Raw genomic sequence first — 23,391 nt, forward strand, 5'->3', positions numbered from 1 at the left:
ATAGTTACCTAAATTAAATTCAAAAGTGTCAGCCAATGAATACCACAACACTGAAGTGTTTAGAAAGCAGACCAGTATGCTAGTATTAACATATAGTATTTACATGTGAGGCTCTACTATTTTGACAGCACTTTGAATCCCATCAATGTCATACAAGTCGATGCTGTTCACAATTACAGCTGATGCACCTCTCATCCTGTGTCTAGCAGAAAGATTGGACAAACCCTGCATGCAATATTCATCATGTCACATACACAGAAGCTCTAGCACATAAGCAGATACAGAGGCAGTCAAGACACAAAACACTAGCAAGCTTCAGGATTTTGGAATAGACAGCAACATCACAAACCAGTTTGTGTCACATGACACCAGTAGCTACTCAGTTATTAACTGCTTTCAGATACTAAATCTATCACTCTTTGTTTTGCACTAGCAATTCTTCCTGTAATAACAACATTCACCAAACTGGATTACATCTGACTGACATTTCACAGGAACATAACTACAGCTACTAACACAATGCTAACCTGGTTTCTCTCACCACATGTCCCCTCAACATTTTAGGCTCATTCACACATCTCCATCACAGTGTTTCACTGTTGCCAAGTAGACCTGCCCTGTGTAAACTTGGATCAACACAAATATATCACCTGGTATTGTACTGAAAACGGAACTATGTCCATCATTCCTACTACTACCTCACACAACTCGCATTCACCCATCCATGCGCTAGTAGTGACCTACACTGCTGTGTTTCAAAGTGTGCAATATGAATGGTGTTTTTAATGGTTCGTGAGGCTACTGTGTCTCTTTTTGCAGTCACTATTGTCTTCTGGCGCCATTGGATGAATAGGAGTTACTCAATAATTTAGATGGTCACACACTGTGTCTTCTTGTGATGTACTTGATGTGTGAGTTAAAATTTGCCTTGCACTCTGTCATTAAATCGATTAGTATCGTGAGAAAGTACCACTGAAAGAGTAATGCAATTTGTGTTAGCAGTGAAGACAGTTTCGCAAAAATATTCGCTTGTTTTGAGAGTCTTCAAGACCTGCTACCAGCTCCAATCAGCGCCATTTATCCCACACATTAGAGAAGTGTGTTTCATAGGTATGCCTATAAGACACTAAACTCGGAATGTGAGAACATGGCGACAATACGTGCCATCATGTCTTGCTGCCGCCTAGCGGCAGCTGTGTGAACCTGCTGCTGCTGCTCTGGGTGGATGCTGCGAGAGCAAGCGACTCTACGATCTAAGTTTTACATCCAATACTGCCAAATAATACAGTTAACAGAGCTGCCACTTACTAAGAACGACACCTCGCAGTAATTAATTCACAGATTAGCACTCGGCAGGCCTTGTGTTCCTCGCCAGAGCTGCGTAAAGCTACGTCCAAGCCGAACCATATTTGACGCGACGCCATAACTATATATACAATTTCAGAGGGCTCCACGAATGTACTCGCTTCGGCGGTACATATACTAAAATTGGAACGATACAGAGAAGATTAGCATGGCCCCTGCGCAAGGATGACACGCAAAATCGTGAAGCGTTCCACATTTTTTTCGCAATCTCACTCTCTCATGTCTCACATCAGCTGCTAATACCCTCAGCCACCTACACAAGTTTCGATTCATATCTGCACCCACTTGTCACAAACTATGCTGTCCATTTACGCAGTTCTCCTCCACTCTCTTTCATTCACAACAGAACATGATAAAACTGGCAATAAACCTATCCCTTACATCACCAATGCACATCTAAAATGTCACTCTAATAACAACTCAGCAAGCACACCAAAACCACAACTACACTGACACAAGTGCATGTCACTAGCACCCCTTCAGCTCATTCACAAACCTGACACAAATCACAGCCAGTCTAAGACTAAGCCTAGCACAGGCAAAAGCCTCTTCTCTTCCTCAGTATCACACTCTGCTGTCACAACATCTCTTCCTACTGTCTCAATCACGTCATTTCATAACACACACCTACTGCCACACACAACATTTGGAAACCTTACATCAACTTTACACAAGATAGCTGCATGTTCCAAATCTTTCTCACTCACATACTTTCACTCACACTACTGCTTAAATACACTCTAGCGCTCTAAAATTAGCTTGCATTACCTAATATTTATTTTTCTCTAACGCCTACAAAGCTTCTGGTGCCTGTATGCCACTATCACATACTGACTGCACACAGACCCACAACATTTAACTTTATTCATCTTCATGGCTGCAGCTGATGCCATAATTGTTTCAGCAGCATAAATAAACATGTGAAGGAAGATGTCTCTTTAATCATTAAGTGTGCAAGCTACCCCTTTACAGGAAGTTCATTTAACATTATGTATCAAGTAACTTTCCTAGTGGCCTTGCTATCCAGCTGCAGCCTCATAATACAGACTGCAGGTGACACCTCATCAGATTCTTAACTGAAGCATATCTGCCTGTGTAATAAGCCACTGCCCTTCACCTAAAAACCAACTATTACAGCAAATCTGTGGTGCACAAGCATGTCATGTACAAATTTCACTGGTGTGACGCACAAAGTATTTTCCCACATGTCTGGCAATCTGCCACTACATATAGTTACCTAAATTAAATTCAAAAGTGTCAGCCAATGAATACCACAACACTGAAGTGTTTAGAAAGCAGACCAGTATGCTAGTATTAACATATAGTATTTAGATGTGAGGCTCTACTATTTTGACAGCACTTTGAATCCCATCAATGTCATACAAGTCGATGCTGTTCACAATTACAGCTGATGCACCTCTCATCCTGTGTCTAGCAGAAAGATTGGACAAACCCTGCATGCAATATTCATCATGTCACATACACAGAAGCTCTAGCACATAAGCAGATACAGAGGCAGTCAAGACACAAAACACTAGCAAGCTTCAGGATTTTGGAATAGACAGCAACATCACAAACCAGTTTGTGTCACATGACACCAGTAGCTACTCAGTTATTAACTGCTTTCAGATACTAAATCTATCACTCTTTGTTTTGCACTAGCAATTCTTCCTGTAATAACAACATTCACCAAACTGGATTACATCTGACTGACATTTCACAGGAACATAACTACAGCTACTAACACAATGCTAACCTGGTTTCTCTCACCACATGTCCCCTCAACATTTTAGGCTCATTCACACATCTCCATCACAGTGTTTCACTGTTGCCAAGTAGACCTGCCCTGTGTAAACTTGGATCAACACAAATATATCACCTGGTATTGTACTGAAAACGGAACTATGTCCATCATTCCTACTACTACCTCACACAACTCGCATTCACCCATCCATGCGCTAGTAGTGACCTACACTGCTGTGTTTCAAAGTGTGCAATATGAATGGTGTTTTTAATGGTTCGTGAGGCTACTGTGTCTCTTTTTGCAGTCACTATTGTCTTCTGGCGCCATTGGATGAATAGGAGTTACTCAATAATTTAGATGGTCACACACTGTGTCTTCTTGTGATGTACTTGATGTGTGAGTTAAAAGTTGCCTTGCACTCTGTCATTAAATCGATTAGTATCGTGAGAAAGTACCACTGAAAGAGTAATGCAATTTGTGTTAGCAGTGAAGACAGTTTCGCAAAAATATTCGCTTGTTTTGAGAGTCTTCAAGACCTGCTACCAGCTCCAATCAGCGCCATTTATCCCACACATTAGAGAAGTGTGTTTCATAGGTATGCCTATAAGACACTAAACTCGGAATGTGAGAACATGGCGACAATACGTGCCATCATGTCTTGCTGCCGCCTAGCGGCAGCTGTGTGAACCTGCTGCTGCTGCTCTGGGTGGATGCTGCGAGAGCAAGCGACTCTACGATCTAAGTTTTACATCCAATACTGCCAAATAATACAGTTAACAGAGCTGCCACTTACTAAGAACGACACCTCGCAGTAATTAATTCACAGATTAGCACTCGGCAGGCCTTGTGTTCCTCGCCAGAGCTGCGTAAAGCTACGTCCAAGCCGAACCATATTTGACGCGACGCCATAACTATATATACAATTTCAGAGGGCTCCACGAATGTACTCGCTTCGGCGGTACATATACTAAAATTGGAACGATACAGAGAAGATTAGCATGGCCCCTGCGCAAGGATGACACGCAAAATCGTGAAGCGTTCCACATTTTTTTCACAATCTCACTCTCTCATGTCTCACATCAGCTGCTAATACCCTCAGCCACCTACACAAGTTTCGATTCATATCTGCACCCACTTGTCACAAACTATGCTGTCCATTTACGCAGTTCTCCTCCACTCTCTTTCATTCACAACAGAACATGATAAAACTGGCAATAAACCTATCCCTTACATCACCAATGCACATCTAAAATGTCACTCTAATAACAACTCAGCAAGCACACCAAAACCACAACTACACTGACACAAGTGCATGTCACTAGCACCCCTTCAGCTCATTCACAAACCTGACACAAATCACAGCCAGTCTAAGACTAAGCCTAGCACAGGCAAAAGCCTCTTCTCTTCCTCAGTATCACACTCTGCTGTCACAACATCTCTTCCTACTGTCTCAATCACGTCATTTCATAACACACACCTACTGCCACACACAACATTTGGAAACCTTACATCAACTTTACACAAGATAGCTGCATGTTCCAAATCTTTCTCACTCACATACTTTCACTCACACTACTGCTTAAATACACTCTAGCGCTCTAAAATTAGCTTGCATTACCTAATATTTATTTTTCTCTAACGCCTACAAAGCTTCTGGTGCCTGTATGCCACTATCACATACTGACTGCACACAGACCCACAACATTTAACTTTATTCATCTTCATGGCTGCAGCTGATGCCATAATTGTTTCAGCAGCATAAATAAACATGTGAAGGAAGATGTCTCTTTAATCATTAAGTGTGCAAGCTACCCCTTTACAGGAAGTTCATTTAACATTATGTATCAAGTAACTTTCCTAGTGGCCTTGCTATCCAGCTGCAGCCTCATAATACAGACTGCAGGTGACACCTCATCAGATTCTTAACTGAAGCATATCTGCCTGTGTAATAAGCCACTGCCCTTCACCTAAAAACCAACTATTACAGCAAATCTGTGGTGCACAAGCATGTCATGTACAAATTTCACTGGTGTGACGCACAAAGTATTTTCCCACATGTCTGGCAATCTGCCACTACATATAGTTACCTAAATTAAATTCAAAAGTGTCAGCCAATGAATACCACAACACTGAAGTGTTTAGAAAGCAGACCAGTATGCTAGTATTAACATATAGTATTTACATGTGAGGCTCTACTATTTTGACAGCACTTTGAATCCCATCAATGTCATACAAGTCGATGCTGTTCACAATTACAGCTGATGCACCTCTCATCCTGTGTCTAGCAGAAAGATTGGACAAACCCTGCATGCAATATTCATCATGTCACATACACAGAAGCTCTAGCACATAAGCAGATACAGAGGCAGTCAAGACACAAAACACTAGCAAGCTTCAGGATTTTGGAATAGACAGCAACATCACAAACCAGTTTGTGTCACATGACACCAGTAGCTACTCAGTTATTAACTGCTTTCAGATACTAAATCTATCACTCTTTGTTTTGCACTAGCAATTCTTCCTGTAATAACAACATTCACCAAACTGGATTACATCTGACTGACATTTCACAGGAACATAACTACAGCTACTAACACAATGCTAACCTGGTTTCTCTCACCACATGTCCCCTCAACATTTTAGGCTCATTCACACATCTCCATCACAGTGTTTCACTGTTGCCAAGTAGACCTGCCCTGTGTAAACATGGATCAACACAAATATATCACCTGGTATTGTACTGAAAACGGAACTATGTCCATCATTCCTACTACTACCTCACACAACTCGCATTCACCCATCCATGCGCTAGTAGTGACCTACACTGCTGTGTTTCAAAGTGTGCAATATGAATGGTGTTTTTAATGGTTCGTGAGGCTACTGTGTCTCTTTTTGCAGTCACTATTGTCTTCTGGCGCCTTTGGATGAATAGGAGTTACTCAATAATTTAGATGGTCACACACTGCGTCTTCTTGTGATGTACTTGATGTGTGAGTTAAAAGTTGCCTTGCACTCTGTCATTAAATCGATTAGTATCGTGAGAAAGTACCACTGAAAGAGTAATGCAATTTGTGTTAGCAGTGAAGACAGTTTCGCAAAAATATTCGCTTGTTTTGAGAGTCTTCAAGACCTGCTACCAGCTCCAATCAGCGCCATTTATCCCACACATTAGAGAAGTGTGTTTCATAGGTATGCCTATAAGACACTAAACTCGGAATGTGAGAACATGGCGACAATACGTGCCATCATGTCTTGCTGCCGCCTAGCGGCAGCTGTGTGAACCTGCTGCTGCTGCTCTGGGTGGATGCTGCGAGAGCAAGCGACTCTACGATCTAAGTTTTACATCCAATACTGCCAAATAATACAGTTAACAGAGCTGCCACTTACTAAGAACGACACCTCGCAGTAATTAATTCACAGATTAGCACTCGGCAGGCCTTGTGTTCCTCGCCAGAGCTGCGTAAAGCTACGTCCAAGCCGAACCATATTTGACGCGACGCCATAACTATATATACAATTTCAGAGGGCTCCACGAATGTACTCGCTTCGGCGGTACATATACTAAAATTGGAACGATACAGAGAAGATTAGCATGGCCCCTGCGCAAGGATGACACGCAAAATCGTGAAGCGTTCCACATTTTTTTCGCAATCTCACTCTCTCATGTCTCACATCAGCTGCTAATACCCTCAGCCACCTACACAAGTTTCGATTCATATCTGCACCCACTTGTCACAAACTATGCTGTCCATTTACGCAGTTCTCCTCCACTCTCTTTCATTCACAACAGAACATGATAAAACTGGCAATAAACCTATCCCTTACATCACCAATGCACATCTAAAATGTCACTCTAATAACAACTCAGCAAGCACACCAAAACCACAACTGCACTGACACAAGTACATGTCACTAGCACCCCTTCAGCTCATTCACAAACCTGACACAAATCACAGCCAGTCTAAGACTAAGCCTAGCACAGGCAAAAGCCTCTTCTCTTCCTCAGTATCACACTCTGCTGTCACAACATCTCTTCCTACTGTCTCAATCACGTCATTTCATAACACACACCTACTGCCACACACAACATTTGGAAACCTTACATCAACTTTACACAAGATAGCTGCATGTTCCAAATCTTTCTCACTCACATACTTTCACTCACACTACTGCTTAAATACACTCTAGCGCTCTAAAATTAGCTTGCATTACCTAATATTTATTTTTCTCTAACGCCTACAAAGCTTCTGGTGCCTGTATGCCACTATCACATACTGACTGCACACAGACCCACAACATTTAACTTTATTCATCTTCATGGCTGCAGCTGATGCCATAATTGTTTCAGCAGCATAAATAAACATGTGAAGGAAGATGTCTCTTTAATCATTAAGTGTGCAAGCTACCCCTTTACAGGAAGTTCATTTAACATTATGTATCAAGTAACTTTCCTAGTGGCCTTGCTATCCAGCTGCAGCCTCATAATACAGACTGCAGGTGACACCTCATCAGATTCTTAACTGAAGCATATCTGCCTGTGTAATAAGCCACTGCCCTTCACCTAAAAACCAACTATTACAGCAAATCTGTGGTGCACAAGCATGTCATGTACAAATTTCACTGGTGTGACGCACAAAGTATTTTCCCACATGTCTGGCAATCTGCCACTACATATAGTTACCTAAATTAAATTCAAAAGTGTCAGCCAATGAATACCACAACACTGAAGTGTTTAGAAAGCAGACCAGTATGCTAGTATTAACATATAGTATTTAGATGTGAGGCTCTACTATTTTGACAGCACTTTGAATCCCATCAATGTCATACAAGTCGATGCTGTTCACAATTACAGCTGATGCACCTCTCATCCTGTGTCTAGCAGAAAGATTGGACAAACCCTGCATGCAATATTCATCATGTCACATACACAGAAGCTCTAGCACATAAGCAGATACAGAGGCAGTCAAGACACAAAACACTAGCAAGCTTCAGGATTTTGGAATAGACAGCAACATCACAAACCAGTTTGTGTCACATGACACCAGTAGCTACTCAGTTATTAACTGCTTTCAGATACTAAATCTATCACTCTTTGTTTTGCACTAGCAATTCTTCCTGTAATAACAACATTCACCAAACTGGATTACATCTGACTGACATTTCACAGGAACATAACTACAGCTACTAACACAATGCTAACCTGGTTTCTCTCACCACATGTCCCCTCAACATTTTAGGCTCATTCACACATCTCCATCACAGTGTTTCACTGTTGCCAAGTAGACCTGCCCTGTGTAAACTTGGATCAACACAAATATATCACCTGGTATTGTACTGAAAACGGAACTATGTCCATCATTCCTACTACTACCTCACACAACTCGCATTCACCCATCCATGCGCTAGTAGTGACCTACACTGCTGTGTTTCAAAGTGTGCAATATGAATGGTGTTTTTAATGGTTCGTGAGGCTACTGTGTCTCTTTTTGCAGTCACTATTGTCTTCTGGCGCCTTTGGATGAATAGGAGTTACTCAATAATTTAGATGGTCACACACTGTGTCTTCTTGTGATGTACTTGATGTGTGAGTTAAAAGTTGCCTTGCACTCTGTCATTAAATCGATTAGTATCGTGAGAAAGTACCACTGAAAGAGTAATGCAATTTGTGTTAGCAGTGAAGACAGTTTCGCAAAAATATTCGCTTGTTTTGAGAGTCTTCAAGACCTGCTACCAGCTCCAATCAGCGCCATTTATCCCACACATTAGAGAAGTGTGTTTCATAGGTATGCCTATAAGACACTAAACTCGGAATGTGAGAACATGGCGACAATACGTGCCATCATGTCTTGCTGCCGCCTAGCGGCAGCTGTGTGAACCTGCTGCTGCTGCTCTGGGTGGATGCTGCGAGAGCAAGCGACTCTACGATCTAAGTTTTACATCCAATACTGCCAAATAATACAGTTAACAGAGCTGCCACTTACTAAGAACGACACCTCGCAGTAATTAATTCACGGATTAGCACTCGGCAGGCCTTGTGTTCCTCGCCAGAGCTGCGTAAAGCTACGTCCAAGCCGAACCATATTTGACGCGACGCCATAACTATATATACAATTTCAGAGGGCTCCACGAATGTACTCGCTTCGGCGGTACATATACTAAAATTGGAACGATACAGAGAAGATTAGCATGGCCCCTGCGCAAGGATGACACGCAAAATCGTGAAGCGTTCCACATTTTTTTCGCAATCTCACTCTCTCATGTCTCACATCAGCTGCTAATACCCTCAGCCACCTACACAAGTTTCGATTCATATCTGCACCCACTTGTCACAAACTATGCTGTCCATTTACGCAGTTCTCCTCCACTCTCTTTCATTCACAACAGAACATGATAAAACTGGCAATAAACCTATCCCTTACATCACCAATGCACATCTAAAATGTCACTCTAATAACAACTCAGCAAGCACACCAAAACCACAACTACACTGACACAAGTACATGTCACTAGCACCCCTTCAGCTCATTCACAAACCTGACACAAATCACAGCCAGTCTAAGACTAAGCCTGGCACAGGCAAAAGCCTCTTCTCTTCCTCAGTATCACACTCTGCTGTCACAACATCTCTTCCTACTGTCTCAATCACGTCATTTCATAACACACACCTACTGCCACACACAACATTTGGAAACCTTACATCAACTTTACACAAGATAGCTGCATGTTCCAAATCTTTCTCACTCACATACTTTCACTCACACTACTGCTTAAATACACTCTAGCGCTCTAAAATTAGCTTGCATTACCTAATATTTATTTTTCTCTAACGCCTACAAAGCTTCAGGTGCCTGTATGCCACTATCACATACTGACTGCACACAGACCCACAACATTTAACTTTATTCATCTTCATGGCTGCAGCTGATGCCATAATTGTTTCAGCAGCATAAATAAACATGTGAAGGAAGATGTCTCTTTAATCATTAAGTGTGCAAGCTACCCCTTTACAGGAAGTTCATTTAACATTATGTATCAAGTAACTTTCCTAGTGGCCTTGCTATCCAGCTGCAGCCTCATAATACAGACTGCAGGTGACACCTCATCAGATTCTTAACTGAAGCATATCTGCCTGTGTAATAAGCCACTGCCCTTCACCTAAAAACCAACTATTACAGCAAATCTGTGGTGCACAAGCATGTCATGTACAAATTTCACTGGTGTGACGCACAAAGTATTTTCCCACATGTCTGGCAATCTGCCACTACATATAGTTACCTAAATTAAATTCAAAAGTGGCAGCCAATGAATACCACAACACTGAAGTGTTTAGAAAGCAGACCAGTATGCTAGTATTAACATATAGTATTTAGATGTGAGGCTCTACTATTTTGACAGCACTTTGAATCCCATCAATGTCATACAAGTCGATGCTGTTCACAATTACAGCTGATGCACCTCTCATCCTGTGTCTAGCAGAAAGATTGGACAAACCCTGCATGCAATATTCATCATGTCACATACACAGAAGCTCTAGCACATAAGCAGATACAGAGGCAGTCAAGACACAAAACACTAGCAAGCTTCAGGATTTTGGAATAGACAGCAACATCACAAACCAGTTTGTGTCACATGACACCAGTAGCTACTCAGTTATTAACTGCTTTCAGATACTAAATCTATCACTCTTTGTTTTGCACTAGCAATTCTTCCTGTAATAACAACATTCACCAAACTGGATTACATCTGACTGACATTTCACAGGAACATAACTACAGCTACTAACACAATGCTAACCTGGTTTCTCTCACCACATGTCCCCTCAACATTTTAGGCTCATTCACACATCTCCATCACAGTGTTTCACTGTTGCCAAGTAGACCTGCCCTGTGTAAACTTGGATCAACACAAATATATCACCTGGTATTGTACTGAAAACAGAACTATGTCCATCATTCCTACTACTACCTCACACAACTCGCATTCACCCATCCATGCGCTAGTAGTGACCTACACTGCTGTGTTTCAAAGTGTGCAATATGAATGGTGTTTTTAATGGTTCGTGAGGCTACTGTGTCTCTTTTTGCAGTCACTATTGTCTTCTGGCGCCATTGGATGAATAGGAGTTACTCGATAATTTAGATGGTCACACACTGTGTCTTCTTGTGATGTACTTGATGTGTGAGTTAAAAGTTGCCTTGCACTCTGTCATTAAATCGATTAGTATCGTGAGAAAGTACCACTGAAAGAGTAATGCAATTTGTGTTAGCAGTGAAGACAGTTTCGCAAAAATATTCGCTTGTTTTGAGAGTCTTCAAGACCTGCTACCAGCTCCAATCAGCGCCATTTATCCCACACATTAGAGAAGTGTGTTTCATAGGTATGCCTATAAGACACTAAACTCGGAATGTGAGAACATGGCGACAATACGTGCCATCATGTCTTGCTGCCGCCTAGCGGCAGCTGTGTGAACCTGCTGCTGCTGCTCTGGGTGGATGCTGCGAGAGCAAGCGACTCTACGATCTAAGTTTTACATCCAATACTGCCAAATAATACAGTTAACAGAGCTGCCACTTACTAAGAACGACACCTCGCAGTAATTAATTCACAGATTAGCACTCGGCAGGCCTTGTGTTCCTCGCCAGAGCTGCGTAAAGCTACGTCCAAGCCGAACCATATTTGACGCGACGCCATAACTATATATACAATTTCAGAGGGCTCCACGAATGTACTCGCTTCGGCGGTACATATACTAAAATTGGAACGATACAGAGAAGATTAGCATGGCCCCTGCGCAAGGATGACACGCAAAATCGTGAAGCGTTCCACATTTTTTTCGCAATCTCACTCTCTCATGTCTCACATCAGCTGCTAATACCCTCAGCCACCTACACAAGTTTCGATTCATATCTGCACCCACTTGTCACAAACTATGCTGTCCATTTACGCAGTTCTCCTCCACTCTCTTTCATTCACAACAGAACATGATAAAACTGGCAATAAACCTATCCCTTACATCACCAATGCACATCTAAAATGTCACTCTAATAACAACTCAGCAAGCACACCAAAACCACAACTACACTGACACAAGTACATGTCACTAGCACCCCTTCAGCTCATTCACAAACCTGACACAAATCACAGCCAGCCTAGCACAGGCAAAAGCCTCTTCTCTTCCTCAGTATCACACTCTGCTGTCACAACATCTTTTCCTACTGTCTCAATTACGTCATTTCATAACACACACCTACTGCCACACACAACATTTGGAAACCTTACATCAACTTTACACAAGATAGCTGCATGTTCCAAATCTTTCTCACTCACATACTTTCACTCACACTACTGCTTAAATACACTCTAGCGCTCTAAAATTAGCTTGCATTACCTAATATTTATTTTTCTCTAACGCCTACAAAGCTTCAGGTGCCTGTATGCCACTATCACATACTGACTGCACACAGACCCACAACATTTAACTTTATTCATCTTCATGGCTGCAGCTGATGCCATAATTGTTTCAGCAGCATAAATAAACATGTGAAGGAAGATGTCTCTTTAATCATTAAGTGTGCAAGCTACCCCTTTACAGGAAGTTCATTTAACATTATGTATCAAGTAACTTTCCTAGTGGCCTTGCTATCCAGCTGCAGCCTCATAATACAGACTGCAGGTGACACCTCATCAGATTCTTAACTGAAGCATATCTGCCTGTGTAATAAGCCACTGCCCTTCACCTAAAAACCAACTATTACAGCAAATCTGTGGTGCACAAGCATGTCATGTACAAATTTCACTGGTGTGACGCACAAAGTATTTTCCCACATGTCTGGCAATCTGCCACTACATATAGTTACCTAAATTAAATTCAAAAGTGTCAGCCAATGAATACCACAACACTGAAGTGTTTAGAAAGCAGACCAGTATGCTAGTATTAACATATAGTATTTAGATGTGAGGCTCTACTATTTTGACAGCACTTTGAATCCCATCAATGTCATACAAGTCGATGCTGTTCACAATTACAGCTGATGCACCTCTCATCCTGTGTCTAGCAGAAAGATTGGACAAACCCTGCATGCAATATTCATCATGTCACATACACAGAAGCTCTAGCACATAAGCAGATACAGAGGCAGTCAAGACACAAAACACTAGCAAGCTTCAGGATTTTGGAATAGACAGCAACATCACAAACCAGTTTGTGTCACATGACACCAGTAGCTACTCAGTTATTAACTGCTTTCAGATACTAAATCTATCACTCTTTGTTTTGCACTAGCAATTCTTCCTGTAATAACAACATTCACCAAACTGGATTACATCTGACTGACATTTCACAGGAACATAACTACAGCTACTAACACAATGCTAACCTGGTTTCTCTCACCACATGTCCCCTCAACATTTTAGGCTCATTCACACATCTCCATCACAGTGTTTCACTGTTGCCAAGTAGACCTGCCCTGTGTAAACTTGGATCAACACAAATATATCACCTGGTATTGTACTGAAAACAGAACTATGTCCATCATTCCTACTACTACCTCACACAACTCGCATTCACCCATCCATGCGCTAGTAGTGACCTACACTGCTGTGTTTCAAAGTGTGCAATATGAATGGTGTTTTTAATGGTTCGTGAGGCTACTGTGTCTCTTTTTGCAGTCACTATTGTCTTCTGGCGCCATTGGATGAATAGGAGTTACTCGATAATTTAGATGGTCACACACTGTGTCTTCTTGTGATGTACTTGATGTGTGAGTTAAAAGTTGCCTTGCACTCTGTCATTAAATCGATTAGTATCGTGAGAAAGTACCACTGAAAGAGTAATGCAATTTGTGTTAGCAGTGAAGACAGTTTCGCAAAAATATTCGCTTGTTTTGAGAGTCTTCAAGACCTGCTACCAGCTCCAATCAGCGCCATTTATCCCACACATTAGAGAAGTGTGTTTCATAGGTATGCCTATAAGACACTAAACTCGGAATGTGAGAACATGGCGACAATACGTGCCATCATGTCTTGCTGCCGCCTAGCGGCAGCTGTGTGAACCTGCTGCTGCTGCTCTGGGTGGATGCTGCGAGAGCAAGCGACTCTACGATCTAAGTTTTACATCCAATACTGCCAAATAATACAGTTAACAGAGCTGCCACTTACTAAGAACGACACCTCGCAGTAATTAATTCACAGATTAGCACTCGGCAGGCCTTGTGTTCCTCGCCAGAGCTGCGTAAAGCTACGTCCAAGCCGAACCATATTTGACGCGACGCCATAACTATATATACAATTTCAGAGGGCTCCATGAATGTACTCGCTTCGGCGGTACATATACTAAAATTGGAACGATACAGAGAAGATTAGCATGGCCCCTGCGCAAGGATGACACGCAAAATCGTGAAGCGTTCCACATTTTTTTCGCAATCTCACTCTCTCATGTCTCACATCAGCTGCTAATACCCTCAGCCACCTACACAAGTTTCGATTCATATCTGCACCCACTTGTCACAAACTATGCTGTCCATTTACGCAGTTCTCCTCCACTCTCTTTCATTCACAACAGAACATGATAAAACTGGCAATAAACCTATCCCTTACATCACCAATGCACATCTAAAATGTCACTCTAATAACAACTCAGCAAGCACACCAAAACCACAACTACACTGACACAAGTACATGTCACTAGCACCCCTTCAGCTCATTCACAAACCTGACACAAATCACAGCCAGCCTAGCACAGGCAAAAGCCTCTTCTCTTCCTCAGTATCACACTCTGCTGTCACAACATCTTTTCCTACTGTCTCAATTACGTCATTTCATAACACACACCTACTGCCACACACAACATTTGGAAACCTTACATCAACTTTACACAAGATAGCTGCATGTCCCAAATCTTTCTCACTCACATACTTTCACTCACACTACTGCTTAAATACACTCTAGCGCTCTAAAATTAGCTTGCATTACCTAATATTTATTTTTCTCTAACGCCTACAAAGCTTCTGGTGCCTGTATGCCACTATCACATACTGACTGCACACAGACCCACAACATTTAACTTTATTCATCTTCATGGCTGCAGCTGATGCCATAATTGTTTCAGCACCATAAATAAACATGTGAAGGAAGATGTCTCTTTAATCATTAAGTGTGCAAGCTACCCTTTTACAGGAAGTTCATTTAACATTATGTTTCAAGTAACTTTCCTAGTGGCCTTGCTATCCAGCTGCAGCCTCATAATACAGACTGCAGGTGACACCTCATCAGATTCTTAACTGAAGCATATCTGCCTGTGTAATAAGCCACTGCCCTTCACCTAAAAACCAACTATTACAGCAAATCTGTGGTGCACAAGCATGTCATGTACAAATTTCACTCGTGTGACGCACAAAGTATTTTCCCACATGTCTGGCAATCTGCCACTACATATAGTTACCTAAATTAAATTCAAAAGTGTCAGCCAATGAATACCACAACACTGAAGTGTTTAGAAAGCAGACCAGTATGCTAGTATTAACATATAGTATTTAGATGTGAGGCTCTACTATTTTGACAGCACTTTGAATCCCATCAATGTCATACAAGTCGATGCTGTTCACAATTACAGCTGATGCACCTCTCATCCTGTGTCTAGCAGAAAGATTGGACAAACCCTGCATGCAATATTCATCATGTCACATACACAGAAGCTCTAGCACATAAGCAGATACAGAGGCAGTCAAGACACAAAACACTAGCAAGCTTCAGGATTTTGGAATAGACAGCAACATCACAAACCAGTTTGTGTCACATGACACCAGTAGCTACTCAGTTATTAACTGCTTTCAGATACTAAATCTATCACTCTTTGTTTTGCACTAGCAATTCTTCCTGTAATAACAACATTCACCAAACTGGATTGCATCTGAGTGACATTTCACAGGAACATAACTACAGCTACTAACACAATGCTAACCTGGTTTCTCTTACCACATGTCCCCTCAACATTTTAGGCTCATTCACACATCTCCATCACAGTGTTTCACTGTTGCCAAGTAGACCTGCCCTGTGTAAACTTGGATCAACACAAATATATCACCTGGTATTGTACTGAAAACGGAACTATGTCCATCATTCCTGCTACTACCTCACACAACTCGCATTCACCCATCCATGCGCTAGTAGTGACCTACACTGCTGTGTTTCAAAGTGTGCAATATGAATGGTGTTTTTAATGGTTCGTGAGGCGACTGTGTCTCTTTTTGCAGTCACTATTGTCTTCTGGCGCCATTGGATGAATAGGAGTTACTCAATAATTTAGACGGTCACACACTGTGTCTTCTTGTGCTGTTTTTTATGTGTGAGTTAAAAGTTGCCTTGCACTCTGTCATTAAATCGATTAGTATCGTGAGAAAGTACCACTGAAAGAGTAATGCAATTTGTGTTAGCAGTGAAGACAGTTTCGCAAAAATATTCGCTTGTTTTGAGAGTCTTCAAGACCTGCTACCAGCTCCAATCAGCGCCATTTATCCCACACATTAGAGAAGTGTGTTTCATAGGTATGCCTATAAGACACTAAACTCGGAATGTGAGAACATGGCGACAATACGTGCCATCACGTCTTGCTGCCGCCTAGCGGCAGCTGTGTGAACCTGCTGCTGCTGCTCTGGGTGGATGCTGCGAGAGCAAGCGACTCTACGATCTAAGTTTTACATCCAATACTGCCAAATAATACAGTTAACAGAGCTGCCACTTACTAAGAACGACACCTCGCAGTAATTAATTCACAGATTAGCACTCGGCAGGCCTTGTGTTCCTCGCCAGAGCTGCGTAAAGCTACGTCCAAGCCGAACCATATTTGACGCGACGCCATAACTATATATACAATTTCAGAGGGCTCCTCGAATGTACTCGCTTCGGCGGTACATATACTAAAATTGGAACGGTACAGAGAAGATTAGCATGGCCCCTGCGAAAGGATGTCACGCAAAATCGTGAAGCGTTCCACATTTTTTTCGCAATCTCACTCTCTCATGTCTCACATCAGCTGCTAATACCCTCAGCCACCTACACAAGTTTCGCTTCATATCTGCACCCACTTGTCACAAACTATGCTGTCCATTTACGCAGTTCTGCTCCACTCTCTTTCATTCACAACAGAACATGATAAAACTGGCAATAAACCTATCCCTTACATCACCAATGCACATCTAAACTGTCACTCTAATAACAACTCAGCAAGCACACCAAAACCACAACTACACTGACACAAGTACATGTCACTAGCACCCCTTCAGCTCATTCACAAACCTGACACAAATCACAGCCAGCCTAGCACAGGCAAAAGCCTCTTCTCTTCCTCAGTATCACACTCTGCTGTCACAACATCTTTTCCTACTGTCTCAATTACGTCATTTCATAACACACACCTACTGCCACACACAACATTTGGAAACCTTACATCAACTTTACACAAGATAGCTGCATGTCCCAAATCTTTCTCACTCACATACTTTCACTCACACTACTGCTTAAATACACTCTAGCGCTCTAAAATTAGCTTGCATTACCTAATATTTATTTTTCTCTAACGCCTACAAAGCTTCTGGTGCCTGTATGCCACTATCACATACTGACTGCACACAGACCCACAACATTTAACTTTATTCATCTTCATGGCTGCAGCTGATGCCATAATTGTTTCAGCACCATAAATAAACATGTGAAGGAAGATGTCTCTTTAATCATTAAGTGTGCAAGCTACCCTTTTACAGGAAGTTCATATAACATTATGTTTCAAGTAACTTTCCTAGTGGCCTTGCTATCCAGCTGCAGCCTCATAATACAGACTGCAGGTGACACCTCATCAGATTCTTAACTGAAGCATATCTGCCTATGTAATAAGCCACTGCCCTTCACCTAAAAACCAACTATTACAGCAAATCTGTGGTGCACAAGCATGTCATGTACAAATTTCACTCGTGTGACGCACAAAGTATTTTCCCACATGTCTGGCAATCTGCCACTACATATAGTTACCTAAATTAAATTCAAAAGTGTCAGCCAATGAATACCACAACACTGAAGTGTTTAGAAAGCAGACCAGTATGCTAGTATTAACACATAGTATTTAGCTGTGAGGCTCTACTATTTTGACAGCACTTTGAATCCCATCAATGTCATACAAGTCGATGCTGTTCACAATTACAGCTGATGCACCTCTCATCCTGTGTCTAGCAGAAAGATTGGACAAACCCTGCATGCAATATTCATCATGTCACATACACAGAAGCTCTAGCACATAAGCAGATACAGAGGCAGTCAAGACACAAAACACTAGCAAGCTTCAGGATTTTGGAATAGACAGCAACATCACAAACCAGTTTGTGTCACATGACACCAGTAGCTACTCAGTTATTAACTGCTTTCAGATACTAAATCTATCACTCTTTGTTTTGCACTAGCAATTCTTCCTGTAATAACAACATTCACCAAACTGGATTGCATCTGAGTGACATTTCACAGGAACATAACTACAGCTACTAACACAATGCTAACCTGGTTTCTCTTACCACATGTCCCCTCAACATTTTAGGCTCATTCACACATCTCCATCACAGTGTTTCACTGTTGCCAAGTAGACCTGCCCTGTGTAAACTTGGATCAACACAAATATATCACCTGGTATTGTACTGAAAACGGAACTATGTCCATCATTCCTACTACTACCTCACACAACTCGCATTCACCCATCCATGCGCTAGTAGTGACCTACACTGCTGTGTTTCAAAGTGTGCAGTATGAATGGTGTTTTTAATGGTTCGTGAGGCGACTGTGTCTCTTTTTGCAGTCACTATTGTCTTCTGGCGCCATTGGATGAATAGGAGTTACTCAATAATTTAGACGGTCACACACTGTGTCTTCTTGTGCTGTTTTTTATGTGTGAGTTAAAAGTTGCCTTGCACTCTGTCATTAAATCGATTAGTATCGTGAGAAAGTACCACTGAAAGAGTAATGCAATTTGTGTTAGCAGTGAAGACAGTTTCGCAAAAATATTCGCTTGTTTTGAGAGTCTTCAAGACCTGCTACCAGCTCCAATCAGCGCCATTTATCCCACACATTAGAGAAGTGTGTTTCATAGGTATGCCTATAAGACACTAAACTCGGAATGTGAGAACATGGCGACAATACGTGCCATCACGTCTTGCTGCAGCCTAGCGGCAGCCGTGTGAACCTGCTGCTGCTGCTCTGGGTGGATGCTGCGAGAGCAAGCGACTCTACGATCTAAGTTTTACATCCAATACTGCCAAATAATACAGTTAACAGAGCTGCCACTTACTAAGAACGACACCTCGCAGTAATTAATTCACAGATTAGCACTCGGCAGGCCTTGTGTTCCTCGCCAGAGCTGCGTAAAGCTACGTCCAAGCCGAACCATATTTGACGCGACGCCATAACTATATATACAATTTCAGAGGGCTACCCGAATGTACTCGCTTCGGCGGTACATATACTAAAATTGGAACGATACAGAGATGATTAGCATGGCCCCTGCGCAAGGATGACACGCGAAATCGTGAAGCGTTCCACATTTTTTTCGCAATCTCACTCTCTCATGTCTCACATCAGCTGCTAATACCCTCAGCCACCTACACAAGTTTCGCTTCATATCTGCACCCACTTGTCACAAACTATGCTGTCCATTTACGCAGTTCTCCTCCACTCTCTTTCATTCACAACAGAACATGATAAAACTGGCAATAAACCTATCCCTTACATCACCAATGCACATCTAAACTGTCACTCTAATAACAACTCAGCAAGCACACCAAAACCACAACTACACTGACACAAGTACATGTCACTAGCACCCCTTCAGCTCATTCACAAACCTGACACAAATCACAGCCAGTCTAAGACTAAGCCTAGCACAAGCAAAAGCCTCTTCTCTTCCTCAGTATCACACTCTGCTGTCACAACATCTCTTCCTACTGTCTCAATCACGTCATTTCATAACACACACCTACTGCCACACACAACATTTGGAAACCTTACATCAACTTTACACAAGATAGCTGCATGTTCCAAATCTTTCTCACTCACATACTTTCACTCACACTACTGCTTAAATACACTCTAGCGCTCTAAAATTAGCTTGCATTACCTAATATTTATTTTTCTCTAACGCCTACAAAGCTTCTGGTGCCTGTATGCCACTATCACATACGGACTGCACACAGACCCACAACATTTAACTTTATTCATCTTCATGGCTGCAGCTGATGCCATAATTTTTTCAGCAGCATAAATAAACATGTGAAGGAATATGTGTCTTTAATCATTAAGTGTGCAAGCTACCCTTTTACAGGAAGTTCATTTAACATTATGTTTCAAGTAACTTTCCTAGTGGCCTTGCTATCCAGCTGCAGCCTCATAATACAGACTGCAGGTGATACCTCATCAGATTCTTAACTGAAGCATATCTGCCTGTGTAATAAGCCACTGCCCTTCACCTAAAAACCAACTATTACAGCAAATCTGTGGTGCACAAGCATGTCATGTACAAATTTCACTGGTGTGACGCACAAAGTATTTTCCCACATGTCTGACAATCTGCCACTACATATAGTTACCTAAATTAAATTCAAAAGTGTCAGCCAATGAATACCACAACACTGAAGTGTTTAGAAAGCAGACCAGTATGCTAGTATTAACATATAGTATTTAGATGTGAGGCTCTACTATTTTGACAGCACTTTGAATCCCATCAATGTCATACAAGTCGATGCTGTTCACAATTACAGCTGATGCACCTCTCATCCTGTGTCTAGCAGAAAGATTGGACAAACCCTGCATGCAATATTCATCATGTCACATACACAGAAGCTCTAGCACATAAGCAGATACAGAGGCAGTCAAGACACAAAACACTAGCAAGCTTCAGGATTTTGGAATAGACAGCAACATCACAAACCAGTTTGTGTCACATGACACCAGTAGCTACTCAGTTATTAACTGCTTTCAGATACTAAATCTATCACTCTTTGTTTTGCACTAGCAATTCTTCCTGTAATAACAACATTCACCAAACTGGATTACATCTGAGTGACATTTCACAGGAACATAACTACAGCTACTAACACAATGCTAACCTGGTTTCTCTTACCACATGTCCCCTCAACATTTTAGGCTCATTCACACATCTCCATCACAGTGTTTCACTGTTGCCAAGTAGACCTGCCCTGTGTAAACTTGGATCAACACAAATATATCACCTGGTATTGTACTGAAAACGGAACTATGTCCATCATTCCTACTACTACCTCACACAACCCGCATTCACCCATCCATGCGCTAGTAGTGACCTACACTGCTGTGTTTCAAAGTGTGCAATATGAATGGTGTTTTTAATGGTTCGTGAGGCTACTGTGTCTCTTTTTGCAGTCACTATTGTCTTCTGGCGCCATTGGATGAATAGGAGTTACTCAATAATTTAGACGGTCACACACTGTCTCTTCTTGTGGTGTTTTTGATGTGTGAGTTAAAAGTTGCCTTGCACTCTGTCATTAAATCGATTAGTATCGTGAGAAAGTACCACTGAAAGAGTAATGCAATTTGTGTTAGCAGTGAAGACAGTTTCGTAAAAATATTCGTTTGTTTTGAGAGTCTTCGAGACCTGCTACCAGCTCCAATCAGCGCCATTTATCCCACACATTAGAGAAGTGTGTTTCATAGGTATGCCTATAAGACACTAAACTCGGAATGTGAGAACATGGCGACAATACGTGCCATCACGTCTTGCTGCCGCCTAGCGGCAGCTGTGTGAACCTGCTGCTGCTGCTCTGGGTGGATGCTGCGAGAGCAAGCAACTCTACGATCTAAGTTTTACATCCAATACTGCCAAATAATACAGTTAACAGAGCTGCCACTTACTAAGAACGACACCTCGCAGTAATTAATTCACAGATTAGCACTCGGCAGGCCTTGTGTTCCTCGCCAGAGCTGCGTAAAGCTACGTCCAAGCCGAACCATATTTGACGCGACGCCATAACTATATATACGATTTCAGAGGGCTACCCGAATGTACTCGCTTCGGCGGTACATATACTAAAATTGGAACGATACAGAGATGATTAGCATGGCCCCTGCGCAAGGATGACACGCAAAATCGTGAAGCGTTCCACATTTTTTTCGCAATCTCACTCTCTCATGTCTCACATCAGCTGCTAATACCCTCAGCCACCTACACAAGTTTCGCTTCATATCTGCACCCACTTGTCACAAACTATGCTGTCCATTTACGCAGTTCTCCTCCACTCTCTTTCATTCACAACAGAACATGATAAAACTGGCAATAAACCTATCCCTTACATCACCAATGCACATCTAAACTGTCACTCTAATAACAACTCAGCAAGCACACCAAAACCACAACTACACTGACACAAGTACATGTCACTAGCACCCCTTCAGCTCATTCACAAACCTGACACAAATCACAGCCAGTCTAAGACTAAGCCTAGCACAGGCAAAAGCCTCTTCTCTTCCTCAGTATCACACTCTGCTGTCACAACATCTCTTCCTACTGTCTCAATCACGTCATTTCATAACACACACCTACTGCCACACACAACATTTGGAAACCTTACATCAACTTTACACAAGATAGCTGCATGTTCCAAATCTTTCTCACTCACATACTTTCACTCACACTACTGCTTAAATACACTCTAGCGCTCTAAAATTAGCTTGCATTACCTAATATTTATTTTTCTCTAACGCCTACAAAGCTTCTGGTGCCTGTATGCCACTATCACATACTGACTGCACACAGACCCACAACATTTAACTTTATTCATCTTCATGGCTGCAGCTGATGCCATAATTGTTTCAGCAGCATAAATAAACATGTGAAGGAAGATGTCTCTTTAATCATTAAGTGTGCAAGCTACCCTTTTACAGGAAGTTCATTTAACATTATGTTTCAAGTAACTTTCCTAGTGGCCTTGCTATCCAGCTGCAACCTCATAATACAGACTGCAGGTGACACCTCATCAGATTCTTAACTGAAGCATATATGCCTGTGTAATAAGCCACTGCCCTTCACCTAAAAACCAACTATTACAGCAAATCTGTGGTGCACAAGCATGTCATGTACAAATTTCACTCGTGTGACGCACAAAGTATTTTCCCACATGTCTGACAATCTGCCACTACATATAGTTACCTAAATTAAATTCAAAAGTGTCAGCCAATGAATACCACAACACTGAAGTGTTTAGAAAGCAGACCAGTATGCT

General features: G+C 41.8%; 9 non-coding genes across 9 annotated transcripts; all 9 read left to right on the forward strand.

The window, feature by feature from the left end:
- Positions 1-1,458: 1,458 nt before the first annotated feature.
- Positions 1,459-1,565, forward strand: LOC124620856. The gene has a single exon (XR_006980373.1). It is a non-coding gene; the product is annotated as a U6 spliceosomal RNA (small nuclear RNA).
- A 2,487-nt stretch (positions 1,566-4,052) lies between these two features.
- LOC124620857 lies at positions 4,053-4,159 on the forward strand. The gene has a single exon (XR_006980374.1). It is a non-coding gene; the product is annotated as a U6 spliceosomal RNA (small nuclear RNA).
- Positions 4,160-6,646: 2,487 nt separating this feature from the next.
- LOC124620858 lies at positions 6,647-6,753 on the forward strand. The gene has a single exon (XR_006980375.1). It is a non-coding gene; the product is annotated as a U6 spliceosomal RNA (small nuclear RNA).
- A 2,487-nt stretch (positions 6,754-9,240) lies between these two features.
- LOC124620859 lies at positions 9,241-9,347 on the forward strand. Its single transcript, XR_006980376.1, has one exon. It is a non-coding gene; the product is annotated as a U6 spliceosomal RNA (small nuclear RNA).
- Positions 9,348-11,834: 2,487 nt separating this feature from the next.
- On the forward strand, positions 11,835-11,941 carry LOC124620860. Its single transcript, XR_006980377.1, has one exon. It is a non-coding gene; the product is annotated as a U6 spliceosomal RNA (small nuclear RNA).
- Positions 11,942-14,416: 2,475 nt separating this feature from the next.
- On the forward strand, positions 14,417-14,523 carry LOC124620861. Its single transcript, XR_006980378.1, has one exon. It is a non-coding gene; the product is annotated as a U6 spliceosomal RNA (small nuclear RNA).
- Positions 14,524-16,998: 2,475 nt separating this feature from the next.
- Positions 16,999-17,105, forward strand: LOC124620895. The gene has a single exon (XR_006980408.1). It is a non-coding gene; the product is annotated as a U6 spliceosomal RNA (small nuclear RNA).
- Positions 17,106-19,580: 2,475 nt separating this feature from the next.
- LOC124620882 lies at positions 19,581-19,687 on the forward strand. Its single transcript, XR_006980396.1, has one exon. It is a non-coding gene; the product is annotated as a U6 spliceosomal RNA (small nuclear RNA).
- Positions 19,688-22,174: 2,487 nt separating this feature from the next.
- LOC124620879 lies at positions 22,175-22,281 on the forward strand. Its single transcript, XR_006980393.1, has one exon. It is a non-coding gene; the product is annotated as a U6 spliceosomal RNA (small nuclear RNA).
- Positions 22,282-23,391: the final 1,110 nt, after the last annotated feature.

The sequence above is a fragment of the Schistocerca americana genome, chromosome 6 (genome assembly GCF_021461395.2).
Source record: "Schistocerca americana isolate TAMUIC-IGC-003095 chromosome 6, iqSchAmer2.1, whole genome shotgun sequence".
Lineage (NCBI taxonomy): Eukaryota > Metazoa > Arthropoda > Insecta > Orthoptera > Acrididae > Schistocerca > Schistocerca americana.